This window comes from Eptesicus fuscus, chromosome 19 (assembly GCF_027574615.1).
Source record: "Eptesicus fuscus isolate TK198812 chromosome 19, DD_ASM_mEF_20220401, whole genome shotgun sequence".
In the NCBI taxonomy this organism is placed as follows: domain Eukaryota; kingdom Metazoa; phylum Chordata; class Mammalia; order Chiroptera; family Vespertilionidae; genus Eptesicus; species Eptesicus fuscus.
Window position 1 is genome coordinate 24,991,107 of NC_072491.1, and position 12,703 is coordinate 25,003,809.

The following is a 12,703-nucleotide window of genomic DNA, read 5'->3' on the forward strand; positions in this document are numbered from 1 at the left end:
CCCAAACAATAAAACAGGTCAATTTAAATAACTGTAACTTTTAGAGGTTCATGTAAGACATGCTATTGTAAAAATAAGCCCAATCCTTATATTTCTAGTTGATTGATTTTGACAAGGATGCCAAGATAGTTCAATGGGGAAAGTATCTTTTAAACAAATGGTTTTGAGATAAGTAAATATCCACATGAGAGACAATGAAGTTGGACTCCTATCTCACACTGCACACAAATGAACTCAGAATGGGTCACAGACTAAATGTGGGGAATATAGTAAAAAATATTCTAAGAACTATGCATGGTGCCAGATGGGTACTAGACTTGTCGTGGTGATCACTTCATAAGGTTTATAAGTGTCTAGTCACTATGTTGTACACCTGAAACTAATATAATATTGTATGTCAAGTATAACTAAAAAATAAAGCCTAGACAGTGTTGCTCAGTGGTTGAGCATCAACCTATGAACCAGGAGGTCTAGATTCAATTCCCTGTCAGGGCACATGCCTAGGTTTTGGGCTCTCTCCCCGGTGGGGGGTGTGCAGGAAGCAGCCAATTGATGATTCTCTCTCACCATTGATGTTTCTATCTCTTTCCCTTCCCCTTCCTCTCTCTGAAATCAATAAAAAATGTTTAAAAAAACAAATTTAATTTTTAAAATAAATTTAAAGGTAACACAGGAATCAATCTTCATGGCCAATGGCCTATACTTTCTTGCTTAAGACAGCTATAAAATAATATAACAAACACAGGGTGGGGCAAAGATAGTTTTACAGTTGTTCATATGGAAAATAATATAATAATTAATGAATAAAAGTACAAGAATAAACTCAATTTCCTGTATTCACAACTGTAAACCTACTTTTGGCTCATCCTGAATATAGAATGAAAAAATATATATACAGTGGGTGTTCACGACAAGTCTCCCCAAGATGTGCCACTTTGACATGCAGATTATTTTGAGCTGAAAACAATCAAGGCTCAGAAGACTCAAGAAGAAAGTCTGGCCTTCCCCTTACTGCCTAAAAGAATTTAAGGTAAAGGACCTGCTCCAGGGAGGGAGGTATCATCAGAGATAACTACAGGTTAAGCTGAAGTAGGTATGGTAGACAGGGAGGAACCCAGCAAAGCCCATTTGATCAAGACCCTCCCTGTGTCCCATTGTTTCAAGATGACCCAGCAAACTTTTTTTTTTTTTAACCTGAACATTAACTCTTTTTCATCCCCTTGTAATCTGCCTTATTTCACTTTGAAGTCCTAAATCCCCACCTCCCCATCCCAGGTCTGGAATGTCATATATATCTCATTTTGCCCGGCTGTCTTTGGAATTTTGATGTGTACATGAATTCCCCATGTGCACATATTAAAACCTGATTTTCTCCTGTTAATCTGCCTTATATCATTCTTATAATTCTACCAGCCAGAAGAACCAAGAGGGACTGGAGAAATTCCCCCACCCCCCACAATCTATATCAGTCTCTGTCTCTGTTTCCTGGCATGGAGCTCCTGAAACTCTTGTCATTTCCTGAGTGATAAAAACACTAGGAGCATCTTTTCTTCTACTGTTTGATCCTGGTTTCTGATACAGATCCTAAATCCTTTGGAATTTCTTGGGTGATAGGAGCATCGTTTGTTCTAATGAGGCAATGCTTGGTGGGCCCCTGGATGGGGCTGGTCAGCAGAAAGAGCTAGCCATGAGTAGAAGCTTGAAGTTTCAGTCTCACTCCCTACTGTCCAGGTAGGAGGGACATGACTGGGAATTGAGTGAATGATTGATCATGCCTATGTGATGAAGCCTCCAAAAAAATATCCCCCAAGTATGGGCTTTGAAGAACTTCCAGGTTGGAGAACACATCCACATACCAGGAGCTGACACATCAAACTCCACGAGGACAGAGTTCCTGGGCTCAGACACCTTCCAGACCTCGCCCTCTGTATCTCTTTATCTGGCTGTTCTTGTGTATCATTTATCATACCCATTTATAATAAGCCAGAAAACATAAGTATGAGCTGCTCCAGAAAATTAACTGAATGCAAGAAGGTGATTGTGGGAACCTCCAATTTATAGCCAGTTGGTCAGATAAACAGGTAACAACCCGGACTGGAGACTGGCATTTGAGTAGGGACAGTTTCATGGGATCTGGCACTATCTTTAGGTAGATAGTGTCAGAATTGAGTTGAATTGTAGGACACCCAGCTGGTATCAGATAATTACTTGGTGTGAAAAAAACACAACAACAATACACCCTACACATCTAGTTTCCGAAGTGTTGTGAGTAGTGTGAAAAAAAAACAAAAAAAAAAAACCCCACAGTAGGAACAGTGAGTTTTTCTGACTCAACAATGAAAATACAAGTGACAAAAGAAAAAAATAGATCACACCAAAATTTAAAACTTTTGTGCTGCAGATGATACTATCAAGTAAATAAAAAGGCAGAATGAGGGAAAATATTTGCAGATCACATATCTGATAAGGCACTTGTATTCAAGATATATAAACAAGTCTTGAAAAGACAACCAAATTTAAAAATGGCCTTGCCCCGCCGGTGTGACTCAGTGGTTGAGCATCAACCTATGAACCAGGAGGTCACAGTTTGATTCCTGGTCAGGTCACATGTGCTTGGGTTGCAGGCCAGAACCCCAGTAGGGGGCATGGAGGAGGTAGTTGATCAATGATTCTCTCTCATCATTGATGTTTCTATCTCTCTCTCCCTCTCCCTTCCTCTCTCTCTAAAGATCAATACAAAAAATTATTTTAAATGGCCTAAGCACATTTCTACAAACAAGATCTACATATGAACAATACGCACGTGAAAATATGCCCAACATCATTAGTCACTATGGAAATGTACATCAAAACCACAAAGAGATAACACTTCCTACCCACTAGGATGGATATAGTAAAAAAGTCTCACAATAACAAGTGCGGGCGAGGATGTTGCAACTCTCACACATTGCCAATGGGAAAGTAAAATGGTTCAGCCACTTTGGGAAAACAGTCTGGCAGGTCCTCTAAAAGTTAAACATGTAGTTACTATGAGCCCCAGCAATTCCAATCCTGGTATATACCCAAGAAAAATAAAAATATATATCCACATGAAAACTTGTAGATGAATGTTTAGAACAGCGTTATACCTCATAGTCCAAAGTGGAAACAACCCAAATGTTCATCAACTGGTGAATGGATAAACAAAATGCTGTATATTCATACCATGGGATATTATTTGGCAATAAAAAGGGATGAAGTGCAGATGCGTGCTGTCGCATGGATGACCCTTGAAAACATTATGCAAAGTGAAAGAAGTCAGTCATAATAGATCACATATTGAATGATTTCATTCATATGAACTGTCCAGGATAGACAAATCAATAGAGATAGAAAGTAGATTAGTGGTTGTGAGGGGCTGGGAAAGAGGGTTTGAGGGTTAATGGGTACAGAGTTTCCTTTTTGGGTGATAAAAATATGCTGAAATTAGATTGTGGTAGATGGTTACATAACCCTGTGAATATATTAAAAAACATTGAAGTGTGTACTTAAAATGGGTGATTGTAGGGTATATTAATTATATCTCAAAAAGGCTGTTAAAAGAAAAAGAAACCCCAAACAGATATTGAATGTAGACTTTATAATCAGTTTCCTTAGGGTAGGTTTCTAAAATATAATATTTGAACATTGTATTGCTTTAGCTTGACACTATGTTTTATAGCAGTCAATGTCTGGAAGCCTATTTGAGCATATTGGAGACCACTGGAAATTTGGATGGGAATGTAATTACCTGAGTTGAACCTTGATCAAAAGGGATGCTGGTCTAACTAGAAGATACTACTGGATTTTTATTAAGTGCCGCTTCTAGGAATCAGCCTTTCGATTCCTCCCATAAGACAGGAAGGATGCTTTTCAATCAGCCCTCTTTTTCTGTTGGCCAAATGGTGCAGTGTTGACTCATGGCTAAGAGAGCAACTTCCTGAGTGAACAATACTATTCCTGTGATGCCTGAAATTTCTTTTCTGTTTTTGCTTTCCGACCAAGTATTGATTGAGGCAGGGTTCTGTGTAGCTTACAAGATACTAGTGTTGTCAGGGTGTGACGTTAAAGCTCTGTCTTTATGGAGCTGAAAGTGCAGGAGGGAAAGCTGGTGGATTAAGGAACAGAAGCACTTGCCTTAAAGGGCCCAGAGGCTTAGCTCAAAACCTGTATGTCTTGAACCTTCATCTCAGTGACAAAATAAGTACTTGTCATTGTACATTACAAGGCTCTATATTTTAGACCAATAATCTCTTTTTTAATGTGAAAAACTATTTCAAGATGTGTTTTTGACCACTATATATATCCCAAATAATGTGTGTATATATGTGTATATATGTGCATATATATCATATATATGTGATATATAGAATTAAAATACTGTCTGCTAGTAATTGTGAATAATATTTTGAAATGTACAGTGAAAAGGGAAAATTATATTGAGTCAGAAAAGCAGGGTTCAAATCCTGGTTCTGCCAGTTAGACCTTGGGCAAGTCACGTGAACCTCTTTGTTCTTTGGTGCCCTGCTCTGTCAATAGGCTAATAATTTTACCTGTCTTGTAGGACTGGACTGAGGATTCACTGAGCCAAGATTCACCAAAGTGCCTTCATAAAGTGAAAAGGGGCCTCACAGTCGTCTTTGTTTTGGGTGGACCTGTACATGTCTCCATTGAGACTGACATTTCTCTGTGTTTGTAGCTAGACAGGGGTGAGTGTGAATACTCCGATCAGATTTGCTGATTTGTTGGTCATTTGGGGGCCTGTTGGTTGTTGGCAGATGGGAAGTGTTCAAAGCACCTTTCCCTGACTCATTTATAAGGAGGCCAGGAATTGGCATGGGTAAGGATATCTGAATGGTCGTTCATTCATTCATTCATTCATTCATTCATTCATTGGTTCATTCATTCAAGAACTGTTAATTGGGATCTATTCTGGTCTAGGTACTTGGGATAAAGTGGTTTACTAGACTGATAAAAAGCTCTGTTCTCAGGAGCTTACATTCCACTGGGAGAAGAAGATGTGATAATCAATAAAACAAATAAATACATAATTTCAGTGGCAGCTACTCACCCCGGCTACATGCTCCCATCTGGTGTAACGACACTGTCGCGTACGCAAGTGTGTGGGTCTCAGGCTTCTCTCTTTTTCTGTTTCGTGGGCCCAGAACCCAAGTTTTCACATGCTAGAACCTTTGCTGTCAACCTGGATCCCTGAGTTCTGTGGGAGTCAGGTGTGGAAGGTAAGTAGGAAATAATGTTTTGGTATAGTAACCATTGACATTTCAGGTTTTATTTCAATTACCACAGTATAACCTAAGCATGGAGGACTAATACAAGACTTACAATCACATCTTGGCTCTGCATTTGCTATTTTTGTCCCCCATTTTCTCCTCTGTAAAGTGGGGTACTGCAGAAACTGTCTGATGTATTTGTCTGCCCTGCATCCATTCTTCTGGGGCAATGCTTCTCCTCCTCTAACTCCAGGAGATTCTTGCTGGGCTGTCAATCCAGGGATTCACTTTCCCTTCCACAGGCCAGCCAGTTAGAGGGCCACATCCTCTGGACACACTGACCAGGCCACGGGGTGGACAAGTGACCCAACAATGGCTAATTGGAGTCTACTTTTGGCTTGATGGTGTAAGAGAGGATCTGTGCAATGTCACCTTCTCCACACATAGATGGAAGTAGATACTGAGTGGAAAGTGGATAGAGAGTTCTATCTAGTCCTGGGCTTTTCTATGCATCTTCCAATCTCTCTCTCTCTCTCTCTCTCTCTCTCTCTCTCTCTCTCTCTCTCTCTCTCTCTCTCTCCCCCCCCCCTTAAGGTAGTTTGAGGTGGGCTTTTGTCACTTGCAACTGAAGGAGTCCTGATCAATACTACTCCCTTGAGAGTTATGATATGGGTTAAACAAAACTGTATTAAAGTGCCTGCCACATTGCCAGTGCCCCAATCATGATTGCTATTATGAGCTTGGTTGCTAAGGGGCTCCCGCCATGAGCACATTATCTTGGTTATTCCTCATTCTCAATCCTTTTGGTAACCTTAAGATTTGATGAGCTCATAAACTGTGACCACATGCCTTTGGGCTCCGCAGAATTTCTTCCACCCGGTTGCACACAGTTGCTGTGCCCTTTGCTGCGCTTGAGGGACATCATGCGAAGCAGCTACTTGCAAAACTTTATTGCATCTGCCATGGGGACATTGTCGGCTGCTCACTCAGTGACCCACCTAGAAAGAAGCATTAAGAAATTTTGCTCAGACTTAAGTGGGGAGGAAAACTTGACTTCCTCCTTCTCTAACTTCTTCATCCTCATCATCAGAGAAGACTGAACTCATTCATACTCCCAAGGGATAGCCCTGAGCACAGTGAGCACAACTTCTGATTTATGTGAAAAAACTCACATGATTTTAGTATTCTTCTCCACTAGACATCCATGTTTATTTTTATGGATGTTGTAAATCCTGTGACAGATCACTTTGACTGCCTCCAAGGTTGACATGAAATTTATGGCTCCTCTTTAATAATGACAGCCAAAGTATAGAGGCTACAACCTACATCCTTGTCTTGATCTTCTAATTGCTCTACAATTTCTCTGATACTGATTTTAGTATATTTATGGCTTTCTATTGTATGGTATATTTTCCTGTGAATTGTCTCAACTACTTTGTGGAAATAAATGGGTTATGAATAAGTAAAAGCATTCATAGAAACATTAAAAAATTGACAAGCTTGAAATGATACCATATGAAAGACACAGAATGTGTACTTGGTTTCCTACTAACAGACATCTTACCCCCAACCTCAGCTGAATTGAACAACAACTGAACAAAGAGAAGGTGTTTAAAATTTTAACAGAAATGGCACCAAAAAAGGCACAGCCAATATCTTATTATCCACAGAAAATCAAAAGTTCTAACTTGAAGGGAATACATTAATACTGTTTTGGAGGCTAGATGTTGTATCAGCACTTGAAAGAGTGGGTCCATTTTCTTTCTCCTCCTCCTCCTCATCCTCCTCCTCCATCTTCTTCTTTTACCAAAGGCAATAAATAAAAATATTTTTGCTAATAGAGGTGTTCATTACATTTTCAACTTTACACATTAGGACAGAAACTGAGCAATAGCAATATCTTTTTAAATATCCAGAAATGAGTTAGCTGATCTTTCAGACACTCTTAAAAGCATTGAGAAATTCAGAAATGCAGAATGAGGGCTACAAATCTATCTCCTGTTTACTTACCTGTCTCCCCTTCTGAACAACATTCTCCATGAGAAGTGAACCTTGTCTGCACAATTTCTTGTTGTATTCCCAGGAGCTACCATAGTACGTCCCATGGGAGGCACCCAGTAACCACTTGAGAAATGAATCATGACTAGCTCCCCTCCTCCTGTGAGAGGAACTTTCCTGTGTATTGAGGGGTAAGTCATTGCTGCCTCTGCTTCTTCTGCTACCATCTCTTCTTCACCAGTTAAATTTGTTGTCATTACTTAAGGCAGGAGTTCTTAAAATGAGAAGGTCCTAGAACCCACTGAAAAAGTATGTAAAAGGTTTTCATGTTGGGTACATTTTTTGATGAGAGCATCCATAGATCTCAGAAGATTATCAAAAGTACTTGTGTTGGCTTTTTAAGCAACCTTTCTCTTGGACTACTTGTCTCTGTCTTAGTGATTTGTGGGAGTTGTTTACATCTTCCAGACACAAGTCTTTTGTGTAATAAATGTACTTGCAAATATCTTTTTCCACTCTGCAGCTGACATGTTCACTCTCTTAATGGTCTCTTTTGTGAACTGAATTTATTAATTTTAAAGTGGTACAATTTATCATTTATTATTATTTTTAATTGTTTCAATTAAATTTTTTTCTACACAGTTGGAGTTACAAAGGGCCTCCAAGTGAGAAATGTCAGCTCTGAAATGGAACAGGAGTGAAAGGCCTCACAAACAATATTCTATTGTGATAGGCAAGTACTTGTGATCTTGAAGAGGTCAAGGATCACTCAATAAATGTGTATAATCAAAAGTTTGAGATTCTAAGTTTCCTGTTCAGAAACAGCTGAGTTAGCTGTATGATCTGGCCTAATAATTTAAGCCCTGTAAACCTTAGTTTCCTCATCTGTTAAATGGGAATAATACATCTAACAAAATAGAGAGAGGATTAAATGAGGTGAGGTAAAAAATGCGTGACCTACCTTAAGCACTCCGTGAACATAGCTATTGTTTTTTGTTAGAGTAGCTTAAATTGCATTTCAGAAACCATGGTCATACACTCATGAGGACCAATTCTCATAACAACTTCTGTTTTTCAAAAGGTAATAAAAATAATATAAAGAAACTTTAAAAATGTTATTCTATTTTCATGGAGCACCATCACCAAATGATTTGGGAATGTGATACAGACAAATACAAAGGGAAATAAGGGTAGGGATTTACCTGTCTCCTTCAGGATCAGAGAGGAAGTCAACCTGATTGAAGGAGAACCAGGTCTTTGTTTGAAACTTTTTTTAGTCTCTCCCTCCTCTCCTTTCATCCCCCCCATCTTCATCACTGTGCATGTACATACACACATGTACACACTCACACATGCATGTATACAAATACATCAGCACACTTCCAGAAATATCATCTCTTGGAGTTAGTGGGAATATTTATGAATTTTTCTTTAAAATAGAATTCTGAACTCAGGCTCTGACTCTCCTAACTTAACTTCTGAATAGGGTGTCATTCAGGGAAGAATACTGTAAGTGTCAAGTTCAAGACCCCTTGCTCTTTTCTTTCAAATGCTTTGAATGACTTTTTTTTTTCACTAGTTCCATTGCATCCAAAATAATTTTTAAAGATTTTTGGCTTAACCAATAAAAATCAATACCTTTTTGTGTCGGTGAAGTTACCAATTGTGGGCCTCTCTGCTTGTGTGACTGTTCACACTGTGGTCCAACTTCTCGTTTCCTTTGAAAATCTGCCATGATTCTCGTGAGAAATCACAAAAAACCATGTGAAATAAAAAGTCTTCTTCAGTCTTAAGAAGGAAAGGAAGCTACAGTGCGTGGGGCTTCCAGATTTTTAAATGTGTGCTTACTTCTCTTTGAAAGCAAATTTGCAGATAAGGTGGTAAACTTTTATAATGGGGCTTAAAATTTTGCTCTGCAAGGGGATACTGGAATCCATCCATTCCAACCCATGGTATTCCAACAACAACAACAACAACAACAACAACAAATGAAAATACAGAGGTATGTGAGCCTTGGCCAAAATCATGTTACTGTTGTCTCCTCCTCCTTCCATAGCAGAGCAGAGCTATGATATGATAGGCTTACCGGGTTGACCTGTAGTAACTGCTCCATAATTATTTTTATTGATAGAAATGAGCAGGTTTGGTTTTAGCCCACTTTCTGGCTCATAAGCCTCCATTACCCTCTTAGGAGCCCCCCTTCTTTTTGTACCACTCAATTCCTGAGGGGCTTCATACTCACCTAGTTGAGATAATACATTGCCAAGCTAATGATTATCTTAGAATAGCATTTCCAAAGTGCTTATTATGTGGATTGTTAGTTGGTATTCTCTGAGAGGAAATAGTTGATGGTTCAACGAATTTTGAAAATGCTACACTGAACAGATGGGTCTGATTATTTCCTGCAAGACTTCTCAGAGCCTTTAATATGCTGATGTGCACTGATCATGTGTCTCTAGGAGTGGGGTCAAGTACCTACACAGTGGTTTCAGAGCTTACTTGACATGGAACGTTCTTGCATCTTTCCATGGTCCCAGCATCTGAGGATGACTGAGGCTTAAGTTATTAGCCTTCCAAAGACATTTGCATTTTTAATAAGGGTTTCAAACCCTATTTGTTGGACTCCTTATTTCTCTACCTTAGGATGTCAGATCTTAAGGGCAGGAAAAAATGTCCTTCATCTCTGAGTCACTAGCCTGGTACCATGCTCACTGCCAAGGACAAATAGTACAAGACCCATCTGTGTTTGCTAAACGAGTAAACAAAACAGACTGCAAACCCCGTAAGACTTACTTTCTGGACAGTAGAATTTGAGCCATCAATGGAAACCACATTAACCTTCCGTTACTCTTCATGTTTTGATCATCTCACTACAGTTCAGGGACAAGACCTATCAAAAACTGCTAAATATAATTATTAAGAAAAAATGTTGTATTACTACATCTTGTCTCCTTCACTCACCAAAGAAAAGCTGATACTAGCATTTTGCGAGGCAGAGTCAGGGTAATAGGTGTGGAAAAGCACAGCAGGAGAAGCAAAATGGGAACATTGCAGGGAAAAGGGCTGAGATTTAGAAGAGAAGGATGGGATTGGAGAGGAAGAGGAGAACCAGGAGAGTCTGGTGGAAGGACAGTTCTAGGTTGAGAATAGAGAGTGGCAGAGGGAGAAATATTTGGGGGGAGGAAGGGAAGCAGCCACCTTTGGGTGACATAGATGGGAAGGATTTTAAAGATAGTTTCTGTGTGACACCTACCCATACCTGTACACTCTACTATGGAGGTTTCATGAAGGACAAAATAAAATCGGGAAATGTTTTCATATATTTTTATTTCCCTCTTGGACTTCCCTCTAGAGACTGGGCAATGGGAGAACCTGGCCAATGGGGACATCGCCACTTGTAAAACAACTGTATACAGTTTTCATGACCCACTCCCACCTTATATCTCCCAGCTGTACAGGAAAACAGAAGAATGTGGTTGCCTTTGTTAAAGCTTATTTTTTTTTAGCTGATTTTTCCAATATATGTACAAAAATCATGAAAAGTAATGAAAAGCTGTTTTATAATGTACATATATCTATATGTCATAAAAATAGATTTATGTGAAAGAGAAAATATTGACAGTCCCTATGATTTTATTTTATTTATTTATTTTTAATATATTTTTATTGACTTCAGAGAAGAAGGGAGAGGGAGAGAGAGATAGAAACATCAATGTTGAGAGAGAATCACTGATTGGCTGCTTCCTGCAGGCCCCACACTGGGGGATCAATCACCGCCAGAAACCTCCTCAACTGGGGACAGCATATCTGGCACAGAATACCCTGCACTGCAGTGTACGCTCACTAGATGTCAAGGAGGGGTTTTGTAAGATTCTAAGATTCTGAGTGATCGCAGGTCAACAAATTATTTTGGTGGCCTCCACGAAACTTCTCCAGACATCACTGTCCTTGATCCAAATATGGCCACCGCATTTACTCAGGCAAGTATGAATCCCCAAAACACTGAGATGCCAGGAAACTTTTCTCTGTACTGGCAAAGTGGTTTCTAAGGGAATCTGTCCACTTCGATCATGGGCTACCTAGGTAACCTCCTACCTAAATCTTTCACCTACTTCAGAAAACACATCTGGCTTCAGTCTCTCTTTTTAAAAAAAAATATATTTTTATTGATTTCAGAGAGGAAGGGAGAGCGAGAGAGAGAGAGGTGGAAACATCAATGATGAGAGAGAATCATGGATCAGCTGCCTCCTGCACACCCCCTACTGGGGATCGAGCCTGCAACCCGGGCATGTGCTCCTGACTGGAATCGAACCTGGGACCCTTCAGTCCACAGGCTGACGCTCTATCCACTGAGCCAAACCGGCTAGGGCTGGCTTCAGTCTTATTACTATGAGTTAATTTGCTTAATGCAGTATTAGTAGGGGTTACTAGGCTCAGTAGAAGGAGGAAAACAAGGTGGGAAGCATGTGGCACCAGGTTTAATTTAGTTCACCTAACATTTACTGAGTAATTGTTATGTGCCAAGAGATGGGGATCAAATACAAATAGGATGTGTCCTATCCTATAGAGAGGAAAATGAGAGAGAAGGGTAGGATGGGTTGGGGGAGAGAGATTTAGATGGGATGAAGAAAGGGGGAGAGAAGGTGAAGAGACGGGGGGAGAAGAAGGTAAGGCAAAAAAAGTAGCAAGACAAGCATACAGAAAGGGAGACATAAGTCAAAGGCAGAGAACTGATGGAGGAAAGAAGGAAAGTGGTAAGAGAAAGAGCAAAGAAGAAGAAGAGAAGGAATGGTCAGAAATGATCCAAGAAAGGTCAAGACAAAGAGAATGCTGGGGGTTGGGCTCTAGTTCTACAACTGAAGAGGGTAACTTTGTTCCATTTTTCTGTGTTTAGTTCCTATGAACAAACTGTGAGTAAACTGTGCTTTTAGAGTTACTAGGTGTGCAGACAGATTTAGAAGGCTTATTCATTAAGTTGTAAGCTCACTTAAAAGGATAATACAAGTTTTGATTTTGGAAATATTCTCTGGGGGGGAAAACTCCCCCCAAAACTAGATTTTCAGTAAACATGTAATAAAAAAACACATGGGTGTTTTCTTTCTTTTTCAAGCAATTTATAAGTGTTTTTTTCCTTTCTGGGAAAGAAGTGTCTCCAGTACAAGTTGAGGCAATTCATCATATTCAGAAAAGTTATAGTGGCTACAAGTACTCATTACAATGCCTCCTTAAGAAAAGGAGGGGTAAAATGGTGAATTAGAGTAGGTAAAATGGTCTGCTGTTTATATCTGGTGCCTCATATTAATCAGTGTTGTTTTTTTTAATTTGAGAAAAAAGTTTGACATCTTTTAAATATGTGGTGAGAGTGGAGTGTATCCAGATGTTTGCTGAACTAGAGAACGGGCTGAGCCAAATGTATTGGAGGGAGCTGGTTTCTAATCCCAGATCTCCAGAGCAGG